Raw genomic sequence first — 14,947 nt, forward strand, 5'->3', positions numbered from 1 at the left:
TATCTGGGGATTGGCCTGCTTTGAGCAGGGGGTTGGACTAGATGACCTCCTGAGGTCCCTTCCAACCCTGATATACTATGATAGGCAAACTCTAGGCCTGTGTATCAACTAAGACTCCGTCAGGCTTAATGCTGGTAGAACATTATGAAAATTCAGCTGTTAAAATTGCAACAAACTATGTAGTGTTTGGACTTTCCTAAATGGCAGTGACCGGATGACTGTAATACTGATGAGCTAATGTCTGTATTGCTCATGTAAAGAGTAACATGTGTACATTTGTGTTACCTAACTCTCACATGGCTGGGACACACTGCATGATAGCAAGAGCCATTAATCATTGCTGAGTCTTGCCAGAAATGGATATACACCCCTTAGGAGAGAGGGTGGTCAATTAATACCCATTAAAAAGCAACATGTCCAGAGGAAAGTCCTTGATTCTCAATACAGCAGGTAGAAACCAGTTTACAAGACAATGGAGAAGGGGAAACTTCCACCCATGGATGAGTCACATGGGATGACTTCACTGACGAATTACCTCATGGACCCCCTTCCCCACACCTTTGCATCTGTGAACCCTGGGGTCAGAACAGTCACATGGCAGGGTATTTGGTTAAAAGCTGCCTAGTGGAAGGAAACACGGTTGTTTTTACGAGACTGGATCCTGAGAGGCAAGGACTCTGTCTGCCAGGTAAAGGACCCCTAGCTGCCACAGCTGGGATAAAGCCACAGAAGCTGAACCTCTAAGATGTTGTTACATTGAACAGAAGTTTTAACGTACGTTTATGTCTGTCTGTGACTTTAGTGTTCCTAGCATGGTGAAATTATCTCTTGCTTCATTTTCATTTAATTAATAAAGCCTACATAAGTTTATTACAGGATCAGACTCAGCATTGCCTTGTTGGGTAAAGGAGGGAGATCTAAGGAGGAACTGACCTGTGGTATGTGTCTGATACTTTTGGAACAGAGGAACTTGGATTTTCTGTGACATTATGGTAGAAGTACTTAATATCAACTTAATATCAACTTACTTGATGTTAAAAGGGTCTGGGAATGTTTAAAGTCTATACTGAGACTGGCAAAAGCCTAGGGAGATAGTAAATGGTGCGGTTAGCTGGCGTGTTTACGGAGTTAGAGCCACGGTGGGCACTGTGTTAGTGTCACTGGTACTGAACAGTCCACCTTGACATGGAACCCATGGTCTTTAGATGCCAAAGGGCATGACACAAGTATCAACTTGTTACTAGAATTGGTCTGAAATGTTCTGCTAAAAATATTTTTTCAAAGGCAGATGCTGCAGGGGAGGGTTTTCAGTTGAAATGTTTGGGGTCTAAACTGCAAAACTGAAATCTAAAAAATTTGTATCTAAAAAAGTGAGGGGGGAGGGGAAAAGGGAGAAAAAGGGGTTAAAATGGAAAAGCTAAAACATTTGGGGGCTTCAGTTTTAATTTTTCTTTGAACCCCCCCCAAAACATTTTTGGCAAGAGCCTTTTTTTTTTTTTTTAAAGAAAATTACTCAAAATTTCCCTTGAGACACAATCAACCTTTTCCAACCAACTGTCCTTGCTGTGCTATTATCCAATGGCCATTTACTTTCCAGCTTATAGGTATAGACGGCTGTGTTTGGATATGAATGTCAGTGAAGTTGCTACTGATGAAAATCAGTGTTTTTCTGTGTTTTTCCTGGTACTCCCTTTGGTAGTCACTCCACAAGCTGGCTGAGTTAATACCACTTTGCTGCTCAACATAACCATGTAGCTCAGCATCAGTGCCATCTCATTTCCAACTGTAGCCTAGGTTGAGTAGAAAATAGACTTCAGCCTAAAGTTAGCTTAAGTGTAGAAGTATGCTAGGGTTGCTAGGGTGAGAAAGTTAGCGAGAAGTTAGAAACAGTAAGGTGAGAAAATTGAAGTTAGCAAGGCCATGGCCCATGGTTATGTTGCTGCTGTGTTTGGGTTATAACTGGTTTGAGCAAGGTTTTTAATACGTGTTTTGAGAATTTTGGAAAGTTTTATTTAAATGCTATCTAAAATAACAGTAGGTGAAAGATATCGGTGCAGACGTTAATTTAAATAATAGATAATGTAAAGAAGTGACATAAATATAATTATGATGGGGGCAGTTTAATGTTAATTAGTATTATAATGGAGTATAAAAGGAGTAGTTTTGTTAAATTGCAGGAAAATTCCAATTAACATCAAAAAGGTACCATTAGATTGCAGGATTATAAGGTTATACTTCATTCTGTTTTCAGTGGACTGATCACCCATTCATACACTATGTCATCCTTTGAGTGTAACTGTAGTATTGTGTAAATGGTAATTTAATACCTATTTGCTTAATTAACCATTTTTCTTTTAAATAAGCTTTGATTTTATCATTCAAAGTGCCACTTAGTGGTCTGCTACTAAATAAATGTTCTGTAAACCACCTAGAGGCTCAAACCCAAAAACTAAGTTGAGTTTTTGAACCCTGATCTTTATCAATTTAATATTAATTGGGAACATTTAAATATAAAGGTTACACAACCCCTGATTATACAATTGTGCTACCGGGCCACTACAGCTTGAATCGTAGCAATAGCTGACATGCCAGCTGCTGTTTGTTATTTGGTTTACCGGAGGAGCAAAACAGTAAATGACTGTGAAAATGGAGGTGAAGATTAATCTGTGCACTAGAGCATTGGTTCTTAACCTTTTTTCAACTGGGGAGCCTTAAACTTAAATAGACAAACCTGCAGACCCCAACCAAAGGTGACCTGGGGGAGGGCTGCAGGGTCATGTGCCCCACCCCCAGATTTCTGCCTTCCATTTGGCCCTGCTCCCCGGAATACTGATGTAGCAGGGTAGAGCAGTAGTGTGCGTCTCCTTGGCTAGCTGCTGCCTGCTCCTGGAGACAATGGCTGTGAGGCAATCCCTTCTGATGGCAGGGGGAGATCTCTCTTCTGCAGTGATACTGCAATTTTTGGTTTTGCCCCCTCCTTCTCCCTCCCGCAACCCCAGAGAGGCTGGTGGCCTGCAGAGGTGAGTCAGGGGGTGGAGCTGGTCTTCCCTCCCTGAGCCCCACCACATGGGCTGAAGCCAAAGTCCGAGCCCCACCGCCCAGGGCTGAAGCCCAAGTCCCACTGCCTGCGGCTGAAGCCCGGTCCTTGGCAGACCCCCTGAAACCTCCATGTGGACTCCAGTGGGCCACGGGCCCCCAGTTGAGAACCAGAACACTAGAGGACAGGATACTGGGCCAGGTGTCTGCAGACCTGAATTCTATTCTAGGCTCAACCACTGGTCTGCTGTGAGACCTGGGGCAAGTCACTCTCGGTGCCTCTATTTTCTCTTCTACCCTTTATTTGTTTGGCCTACTTAGAATATAAGATCCTCAGGGCCAGGTTTGTCTCTCACTCTGTCTGTACTACTACTACCAATGCAGGTTTTTATATGGTCCTCATTACCAGGGCCGGCTCCAGGCACCAGCCTGGCAAGCAGGTGCTTGGGGCGGCCGCTCCGGAGAGGAGCGGCACATCCAGGTATTCGGCGGCAATTCGGTGGACAGTCCCTCACTCCCACTGGGAGCAAAGGACCTCCCGCCGCAGATCGCAATTGCGATCGCGGCTTTTTTTTTTTTTTTTGGCTGCTTGGGGCGGCCAAAACCCTGGAGCCGGCCCTGCTCATTACTGTTACATCTGAGCGCCTTTTAGAGGTTTGTCTAGCAGATAGGGTTGCCAATCCTTCAGGATTGGCCTGGAGTCTCCAGGAATTAAAGATTAATTGTTAATTAAAGATTATGTCATGTGAATAAATCTCCAGGAATATGTCCAAACAAAAGTGGCAACCCTATTAGGAAAGTCTTATGGAATCAAACAGAATGCAAAAGAACTACAACAAATCAACCAGTGGCATATAAAACCAGTGTCCACCCATCAAAATCCTTGTTCTTTATGCCTGGGTGGTGGTGGAAATAGAACTCGAAAAAAAAAGTTTTGAGTTTAGATTTAAGTACAGCAAGGGATTCAAATGGAGAAATTGAAAAAGTGTTAGGCCATTTCTTATGAGTATGTTAAAAACTATGATTATACTGGATCACTTATCCTATAATTTGATCCTTAAAGCTACTTACCAGGCTTTTGTTGACATGGATACAGTTTCTAAAGTTAAATTATCATATTTTAAGAGTACTTCATTATGACACAATCCTAATATTAAAATTGGTGACACCCAGTATTTGGTTCCTGATGTTACTGAGGATGATCTTTCTATAGTTGACAGAACGTTAAACTTCTTAGAGCTTCAAATTAATAGGAATTAGCCAATATTCACAGATTTAAATACATGCAAAGTCATAGTTGCATTTCACATCTTGGTAAAATAAAATGTCCATTTACTGAGCATGCTAGACTTGTTACTAAGTGCAAGGAGATGGCATGTTTTATTCACTCAGTGTTGTAAACGTACAGAATGCTCTGGGATTGAAAAATCATGCAAACAGATCTTGGAGACGGTAGTAATTTCAATGAATTTGTATTAAATCACAAGTCTTTGGGGATCTCCTTATCCTCCGCACTCATGACAACTCAAAATACTGTTTGCATACACCTTCTGCATTTCTATCAGAGGATCTCAAAGCACTTTACATACCATTATGCCAAAAGGCATTTGTGGAGATTACTATTTAACGCTTGTATCCAGAGGCATAGGTGTGTGTGGCAGTTTACATAGTGAATAAAGACACAGGGTGTCCCTTGAAGTCAATGGCAAAATTCCCACCGACTTCACTGGGGCCAGGATGTCACCCACAGTCACTGCCCCATACAGCTCACAATCTAAGGCCCTGATAGTACAATTTAGAATGTCCAAGGAGATCCCTGTACCTGTGTGGAGCATTGTTGAAAGCAACAGGGCAGCATAAGAATTCACCAGCATGTTGCAAATTTCAGGATCAGGACCTTAATGTTTAAAGACAAGGTAAGCAGCTGTGGGAGATAACAACAGGCAATGGGGATAGGGGGACGGATGAAAGAACAGACTAAATAAGGTGATAGGATGGCTTCCTTGTATAATCCACATTGTGTTACTTCCCAGTGGTTTGCTTGTTTATAACTACATATATTATTTGTTTAAGGGGAATTAGAGGATCATTGTTTGTTTGAAAGACTGGATTTTGTGGAAGGATTTGAACAGCAAAGGGAGGACTTTGCAGGCTTGAGGAAGCAATTTAGGATTAAACACTTCTAAAGCCAAATACTGATACCCTTACGCATGTTGAGTAATAATTCATTCCATGAGTGCTCCCACTGATTTCAATGGGACCACTCATGGAGTAAATTACTATTAATTTGAGTAGGAGTATTTGAAGCAAGCCCTTGGGTGTTTGTGCATTAAGGACACAAAGAGTTCATGTCTGGCTCATTACACGCCTTCCAAATTCAGGGACAGGATGGAAAGTTTGATAGAAAGCAGTGGGGAATTTCAGCTAAAGCGTTGTCTGGAGGCATGGGAGTTTGTTGTTGTTCTTGAGGGTTTTTTAATTCCTTTCTCCATAGTGTTAATTTCACAGCAATTATTTTAATAGTTCTGATTGTCACTGAGAAGTATTGAAAATGATCTGGGGCAATGAGAACTTATTTTAATTGGGGAAAGTTTATGCTGCCTACTTTTGAACTGATTGAGATACCATAGGACCATGTTATTGAGTTTGTCATCCACTTAGGAGAGACTATGAAAAAAGAAGCAAAGAGACATCAAAGAAAAAATGTTCTATGGTGGGGAAAAAAGAGGAGAAGTTAGAACAGAAAAAACAAATACACAGAAAGCGTGAAGGATGGAGCAGATCCTGGATTTGATGGTAATAAAGTTCTAATCCATTACTCTTACCATAGATATATTCTAGGGTAGCAAAGGAGAGTGAATTTATCAGTGCACTACAACCTGGGCAATATACTATATAAGTCATTGTCACAGTGGGGAAGCATACATCATTGGTAAATAATTGAGAGTGCTAATACTGCTGTTCTTTTCCCCTTCTTCTTTTGTCTTGTTTTCTGTTTTACAGCACCAAAGTCTTTGCTACACAATAAACATCTGCATGGGTGCAGCTACAATAACGTATGCCGGTATTAATCCAAATATTCCAAATGTATTGTCCACACATGCAGTTATTGTTGTTCACCAAGCACAGTAGATCCTTAGATGGTATAATCATTGTTGCACCACTGAAGTCAAGGATCTGGCCCAGTAGGTTGCTATCTACCCAAGTAAGTTCTTTCTATTTTTAAAGATCTGGGAGATGCTCAGAAATTGCGGTGATGCGGGATAGATAAATATATAGAAAGAATTACCAATGTCTGGTCAAATTCTGTCTTCTGTTACACACACCACTCCTTTTCCATGCCAAGTTGTGGCAGTAGCGAGTGCATATCTGAGCCCAGGATTTGGTCCAAACTGTGTAAATATGTATCAAAGAGGTAGCCGTGTTAGTTTGGATCTGTAAAAGCAGCAAAGAGTCCTGTGGCACTTTATAGAGTAACAGACGTATAGGAGCATGAGCTTTCGTGGGTGAATACCCACTTCTTCTAGCCTTACTCACTCTTGCTTGCATATTTATACCTGCCCCTGGAAATTTCCACTACATGCATCCGAAGAAGTGGGTATTCACCCACGAAAGCTCATGCTCCTATACGTCTGTTAGTCTATAAAGTGCCACAGGACTTTTTGCTGTGTAAATATGGTAAGTCAGTCCAACAAAGTAGACTCAAATAGTCCATAAATAATAACAGTGTAATAACAATTTAAGACAAACTGAATTCTTCAAGGATATTCTTCTCAGAAGCTTCCAGTTCAGTATCTTTTGTCCCTTTGGGAGTCAATGGGGCTACTCAGATGAGCAAAGTTACTCAGGCATGTCAGTCTTTGCAGGATCAAGCCCTTAAAATTGTAAGTGACCTAGTCTGTAAATATTCGTTTCAAGCACATTTACACAAACAGAGGTCACATTATTACACTCAAGAGAGATCTCTGAAAACACATAGCCAGGAACATTTCACACAACTCTTTCAGCAAACAGTGTTTGTGTGTTAAGAATGATAGATGTTTAAATTGCAGCATACTGGGTCTGCGTGTGCATTAGTAACTTCTGCTGTTGGCATATTTGACATGTAAGTCATCTCCCCACGTCCCATCCGTTTTGTAGTGAATTTAGTGCTCAGGAAGGTTGCTACACTGACATTCCTAGAGATCCAAGCCTTCAAACTAGGCCCAATTAAAGTTTGTGAAGTCAATTGGAAGATGCTCCAAGACTCCCAGTTATAATTACATCTGTAAGTCTCATGGAAGTGGCCTTAACTGGAGACGTGAAGGTCTAACAAGCAAACTGTACTGATGACGTGTGGGGGTGGGAACTTTATGGCTCCATGCAATAAAATATGTTCCAGAAGTCATGGGCTTGATGGAGGAATTACTGGGTGAAATTTTCTAAGGTCTGAGTTATGCAGGAGCTGATCATGGTGGTCCCGCCTGGCCCTAAAAGCTATGACTTGAGTTAGCCTTAGAGCAGTCCTTTTATCCACAGAGTAGATAGCAGCACTGCAGCTTTTCCCACATTGCTTCAACCATGAGATGTTGCAACCACGTATCCAAGTGCCAGGAGAATTTATTCTCCAGGGCCTCCTTTCTGGAACCTCCCCCAACACAGATATAGCTTTGGTCATGTGGACTATACTGAAACCTTCCAAACTCATTTGACATAGGCCACCAAACAGCCTTCAGATGGTAAATTTCAGTCCTTGTCAAGAAAGGCTGGATTTGAACCAGAGACCAAGAGGCACAAGGATCTACAGCCTTTTTTTTTTTTTTTTTTCCCAACCCATTAACCATCCAATTTTCCTGTAAATCAAAAGTTTAAAACCATTTTTTTTTTTAAAAAAGGCACTAAATATAACATCCATTCAAAAACATATTAGCAATATTATGCACCTGAGAATGAAGCTAATGGAAATGCAGAGGATAAAAAGCCATTACAAACATGCCACCCACTTGCCATAATGAGAGACGGAAATGTTGCAGAGAATGACACTCAGCTGGATGATGAGAAGTGGCAACAAGGCATTTGGAAGTGAAAGGTCATGGTTCAAGCTGAGCTCTCAAAAGCAAATAACCAGTTTCAGGGATTCTGATGTCTATCATATCCCAGCTTTCTGGTGTACAGCCCTGGGGATATTCAGTCATGATTAGATTTTTTTTTTTTACTTTATGGATTTGGTTTTAGAATAGTCATTGTGCTACAAAACAGACTGAAATAAAAAGCTGTCCATGGGGACAAGTTTGTCCTCAAGAACTTTATACCCAATTCCCTATGCCTTCAACTATGTCAGTTAAGATGAGAATATAGCAAGAATGCCCTTCGTGTTATTGTAAAAATAAATACATAAAACACTTGAAAATGAAGAAAATGTTGCATAGGCCTAGAAGATTCCTGGCAACATAAAGGGGGTTACACGTTTAGCTATACATCACCCCACAACCCTTATTGCATGTTGCAATGTGGCTGTTACACCCCAAGACTAACCAGGGTAGGTAGACAGATGGGTATAGTAGATGCGCAGTGAGATTGGATAGATAGATTCACCAGAGAAAAAGTTTGCTATTTCAGGTCTTTGCACCAGTTTCATCGCTGTTGCCCTATGATGCTAAGACGCTGCCCAATGCAGTGCCCTAGTGTAACAGCTAGACGGTGTGTCCATCATCTCTGGTTCTAGCCCAGAGCTCATGGTAGAAATTTCAACCCTTCCCTTCAAACATTAAGACCCCTACTGTCCCAAGTTCCTCTAGTGAATTGTTCTGTCTCTCCAGTGATATACCCTAAAATGTAAGCTCATGAGAATAAGGCAACCCATTCGTTTCCTACATACTGCAGACCTATGGCACTACAGAAACAATAAATAAAAATAAAGTGGGAGCAAAAGCACGGGGAAACTCAAAGTCTTTATGAAAATATGTTTCCAAATTCATCCCTGCTATAACTTCATCTGACAGATCAATAGGCCAACAGAACAATACCATACAGAAACCAGGTAGGAGGTCATATATTCCTGCTTGAAAGAAAGGGCTGGCATTACTCTGCCCTGATGCCTGGGCCAGCTAAGACAGACAGAGAGGACAGACAGACACACTGTCCCAGCAGTTATATTAGGGCATTACAATAAACAATATATCTCTCTGTCAGAGCAGACAGAGTTTTAGTGTTGATTGGGGAAAAGGGACCAAAATCTTCTGGCTGATGGACAGTCAGGGGACCCCAAAAATTTAGCCACTGGGTAATGAGGGCTGGGGAAGACACAAAATCCAGCACTGAAGTTGAGGTCAGGAGACCATTTCCAAGAAGAAATGGCAACATTAGATACATGCTGGTACTATGTTAACCTGATCCTTTTTGTAAGCTCAGGGTCAGGTTACATACTTGTCAGCTACTGCCAGTCCAACCTAGAGCCACCAGCAACTCAGGAGTCAGTTCCTTCACTGAGTAGGAAGAAGAGAATTTGCTTAGCTATCTCCACACATAAACTATCTACTCTAAACTTTAAGTCAGTGCAGATGGTCTGCTGAGCTGTGGTATTCATTGCATGGGCATAGGAAGGAGGAGAAGCATAGATGGGGTTTGTTTTTCCAAGGAGCATAATCTGATACCGGGGACCAAAGATAAATATCATTTCAATGAAACAGTCTGCGAAATAAATATCATTTCAATGAAACAGCCCCAGAGAGCCTGCCCTTCAGAACATTCAGAAATTAAAAATGGAATGAAAAGAACAAAAGAAAAATATTTTTCTTCTTTATTCTCATTAATGAATTTACCTTGGTCCAATCCAATCCACTGTGCAATCCTTTCTAACCCACTGACAGGACCCACCGTGTGCTGATCCACAGAGGATATGAGTTATTATACTCCCACCATACAGAAACTGGACTCTCTAGGTCAAGCTATGGCAGTTCCTACTTTGAGTTCTGGAGGCCCCTGGCTCAATCCCCAGTCTGTTGGCCTACGGGGGAGGGAGGGCTTCCTGCTTGCAGGTCCCCAATGGCTTTGCCTAGTTAATCGCTTCAATGCAAGTCTGTCCTCTATGCATGTAGTGCTACTTCCCTCTCATTTTTGCTAACTTCCAGTCCTAACTCACACATTGATACTGCAGAGCAATTTGAACTTCCTCTTGTGAAGGCAGCTATGGTATAATTGATTTAGATGTTTAATTGCAGGACGTTCCTGGAGGCAGTTATAGGTAGAAAGTGTTATTTTTCCTCCCTGAGAGCGAAGGCAGGAGAGAACAGCCAGGTGTTAAAAGAAACACAATGCGAGAACAAAGGCAGCCTTGTTCTATCACAGCCAGAGTGGCTCATAGCTGCCCCCTCCCTTGCCTTTTGATGTAAATGCCAACGTACAGTCCAATTCTGAGTGCCTCTTATCTGATAGGAATGTCGCTTCATGGATCACTCAGATGAGAAAGCTGCAGAATGAAGCCAAAAGGAGTTGACACCCCCAGCTGTGAAGGAGATAATGCTCCAATCAGAGGAGATAAAACACCCATAACTGTTTTGTTTATAGCTTCTTAATACTTGAGGTTCTAATGAGAATCAAGCCAGTTATTTGGCTACACAAGCACTCGGCACAGAAAGGTATTATTGGCTCATCACCTTGTCTGTGATCTACATGAATATGCCCCCTGACCACAATGTGGGCAGCTTGGAGCTCAAGTAGACACCAATCCCATGCAGCACAGATCCTGTGTTCTGGAACAGTCCCTGGGAGGACCCCTTCAGTGTGCCAGACCCCATTTAGGGTCTCACTCTTTCACTCTCATCAGCTTGAGTTATAAAAATAAAATAAAATAAAGTTATTGATGTTGTAAGTTAGTCAAACTCTGCCTCTACGGTACATCCTCAAGTGTCAGTATTTTCAGCATATGTGGTTGTTCCGTTTTCTTAGTATGTCTTCATTTTACATGCGACTACAGCTTCTTCATCCAAATGAATTGGCTATATTTGGTTCTAAAATAATATTGAGGTAGATAGTGGCGGTGTATGGAGCTATTTAACTTGGCAGAGATGTTGCTATTCTGCGCACTGCATCTTTAAATGAAAATGAAAAGTATCCTCCCTATCTGCACCCGGGGAAACTGCTATTTTGTATTGGAGTTCAGCTGCAGAATTCTCCAGACTAGGAGTTTTGGGTGAAATCTTGGCCCCAGTGAAGTCAATGACAAAACTTCCATTGACTTTAACAAGGTTAGGTTTGCACCCTGTTTCTGCCTCTCTCTCTTCAGTCAATCTTCGTGGCCAAATTTTCATTGTTTTTAGATGCCACTGTTTTTGTGTGTCCTTATTGTGTCTCAAGCGACACTCCCTGAATTGCAGCACCCAGGTCAAATGGCCACTTTTGAAAATTTGGCAAAGATTGTGGTCTTTCTTCCTCTGTTGTTTTCCTTAATCTGCACTGTCACTTGGACTGAGAAATCCATGCTTTGCCCTTCGCATACAGAAAACTGTAACAAAATCAGAGAGCTAGACACGAGAACTTTTGGGGGGAGGACCTGCGGAAGACTATTATCGTTTGGTTTTCCCCAAGTTTCCCTTATTTTATGTTTGTTTTTGGATTTTGTGTGTCTGGTCCAACATTCACCCCTGTAACCTGTGCCATCTCCCTGCTATGAACAGCAAAGTGCAGTAACAAATGCAGACATGTCACTAGGGTTATTCAGAAAAACTTTGCCAGAACCATTTTCTGTCAGAAAATGCAGTTCAATTGAAATGGAAATGATTCACAAAATCATGTCAATTTTGCCTAAAGTTCGTTTTGGAAAGAACATAAGAACGGCCATACTGGGTCAGACCAATGATCCATCTAGCGCAGTATCCTGTCTTCCGACAGTGGCCAATACCAGGTGCCTCTGAGGGAATGAACAGTACAGGCCATCATCAGGTGGTCTGTCCTCCACACCCAGCTTCTGGCAAACTCAAAGCATGGTGTTCAAACAATGTCAAAACATTTTTGGAAAGAAACATTTCATTTTTTTCATTTTGAAATGGCTTTTCATTTCAGTGTTTTTATTATTGCATAATATAAAATACAAAAGTCAGAATCCAAATGAAACATTTTGATTGATCCAAAATGAATATTGTAACATTTTTATTTCACAGAGAATTCTGAGGTTTTTGGATTTCATTTTGAATTGGAATGAAAACAAATTTTGAAATCCTTTGCAAAATGGAATTTCTGTCCTCCACACAGATCTATTTGTCACTATATGTAAAGAGAATGTTCATTATAATTGAAAAACCTTTTCAATGAACAGCCAGTGGGATTTTTAATTGCCATAGACTAGCTTTATTTAATTAATTCTGAATCTGAATCCCTTTGCATGCTGTCAGATGGGCACAAATAAAGCTTCACCTTCCCTGTCTTTCCTGGGCTGCTCCTTGCATCTGTTGAGTCCCATAACTATTCCCTGTTGAAGTATTGTTCGACAGACAGATGCTTTCAGTCGGCTCTTTTGCATGTTCCTCCAGCTATCCAATGGCACGCCTGCCATGGCAGGTGCTCTGGCTTCATTCTTAACTCATGTCCCAGATATTTCCGTCTTTTTTTCTGGGTAACATAAGAGATGAGAGATTGTTGAACTTTCTGATGAATCTCAGCATATGTTATAAATTAACTTTATTTAGTACCTAGTATTTTTCTAAGGCATTTTCTTTAGAAGGCATTTAGGCATCTGTCTGTACCTTTGGTGGATTTCCAGCATTCACATCCATATGTTAAGTTGGAAATAACGTTTGAGTTGAAGTTTCATAGTTTGGTTCTTTAAGTGAAAGATTTTCAATAACCAAATATTGTATAGGCTGGTGAATGCAGCCACTGCCTTGCCAATTTGTGACATTATTTCCTTCTGGATATCCCTGCTGGCTTACACATTACTGCCAAGGGATGTCAGTTGACTCACTTCTTGTATTCCTTTGCCTTCTAATGTAATGCTTGAGTTGGCAGTTGCTGAGGTTCTCATTAGTTTGCTTTGTCATAACTGTGTTTTTTTCCATTTAATTAATTGATTACTTTTAAAAAACAAAACTGTTTGTCATTTGTCAGTAGACTTAAAGGCATAGGAATTGCTAGATTTGATCAGGCCAGTGGTCCACCCAGTCTAGTATTCTGTTCCTGGCAGAGGACAATACTAGTTGCCTCATAAAAAGAAACCCTGCAGAAAGCAGTTATGCAGTAACTTGCACCCAGAGAAAATTCCCTCCTAACCCCAATACTTAGAGCTCTGCTTATGCTCCTACATTTGAGGGCTATATGCCTCCCAAAAGTGTTCTATATTTTTTACATATTTACTGTTATAAGTATGGATACTCATGTTATCCATATAAATGCCTACTCCTTTTCTAGATCCTGTTTGGCCCTTGCGCTCAATTACATCCATTGGCAATGAGTTCCACAGTCTAATTGAGCATTGTCTGAAAAAGTATTCCCAGTTAGTACCTAGGATGCAACAAACTGGAGAGCAACCCATACACTTCACATACAATTCCCATCACTGTGAATGTATTCACAACCACGCACAAAAGGCCTGGTCCAGTTCCTATCGACTGCTGTAGCACTCCCTGGTGTCATAGTGTAGCATTGCAGGGGTCTTCATCTCTAATGCCTCTGCTGACCACTCCTTTGGCCCTGCGTTGGCCTGTCTCTGGCTACCTCTTCTGTGGTCCAGCTCCCTAGCCAGGTCACCTCTTTCCAGTTCTGTCCTCTTCTGGAATCCAACTAAAAGTCAAACAAACAAAAGTCCAACTAAAGAATCCAGACCAACATCCAAACAGAAGATCCTTCTGCCCAGCTTAGGATATGTTGAAGTTCCTTGCTTTTTATCCCTACTCTCAAGGATTGCAGAGTTCCTTCTTTTCTCTATTCTCCCTGGAGGTTCTTCTTCCTAACAGGATTTCCCACTGCTCTGGCATCTTTTCCCAGGGACCTCCCTGTTTCTTACAGGCCCTAACTCAGGGTCTCCCTCAGGAATCTAACATGCTTCCTGTGATCTCTCAAGCCTACCTGCCTTCCCAGGGAACAGGAACTCCCCTTGGTCCTGTCTCCTAGATCTCCTCCCTCATTGAGAACTCATGTAGTCTTTCCTGACCTTTCCACAGCTGGGACTGCTAATTGCGATTGTGTGGAAACCAGGATCAGCTGAGGGCTAAATGCTAGGTCACAGGCAAGGTTGAGCCCAACTCCTCTGAAGAATCAGGCCATCTTCCAGAAGTATTTGCAGGACAGCCACCAACAATAGAGGGAATATAATATTAGGGGGCAGATATATATTAACACTTTTCTTATTAGGAGCCATAACGATGCTCTCTGCTCGTGGCTGCTGAAATACTAATCACTGTCCTGTGTCAGCACTGCAGCTGGTCGAAAGTTCTCTTGGGTACAATGAACTCATAGTTTAAGGAAACACTATAGACATTTTCTAGATTCATCTTGGTACATACATATGTATTTTCACTTTAAAGGAGAAATGTTCCATTCTAAATTTTTATTCTTCAGCACTTATCACTATTATTTTCCACAGGAATTTTACCAACCCAACATTTCCATGGAATTTAGGATGAGTTTTCTGGTTTTTTTTTTTTTTTTTTTTTTAATAGATAATTTTAATTTGCTTTCTGTGGAACATTTCAGACTTCAGCCACTCGGGTATGATATTTCTCTTTTCTGATGAATGAATGCCAAAACGTACCCTCCTAGGAGCATGACACTTGAGCAGATGAAGCCTTATCTCTGTTTTTTGAAAAGCTGTAGGCAGAAACATGTGTTTAAAGATCTACCCATCCAACTAAAAACTGTTAGCGACTCCAAAGCAATCTTTCCAATGACATTACTCCTATGAAAAAGCGAGATGAGTGCTAATGGCTGTGTCTGCCAGCAA

Source organism: Terrapene carolina, unplaced genomic scaffold (genome assembly GCF_002925995.2).
Source record: "Terrapene carolina triunguis isolate 2854851 unplaced genomic scaffold, T_m_triunguis-2.0 Scaffold58, whole genome shotgun sequence".
Taxonomy (NCBI): domain Eukaryota; kingdom Metazoa; phylum Chordata; order Testudines; family Emydidae; genus Terrapene; species Terrapene triunguis.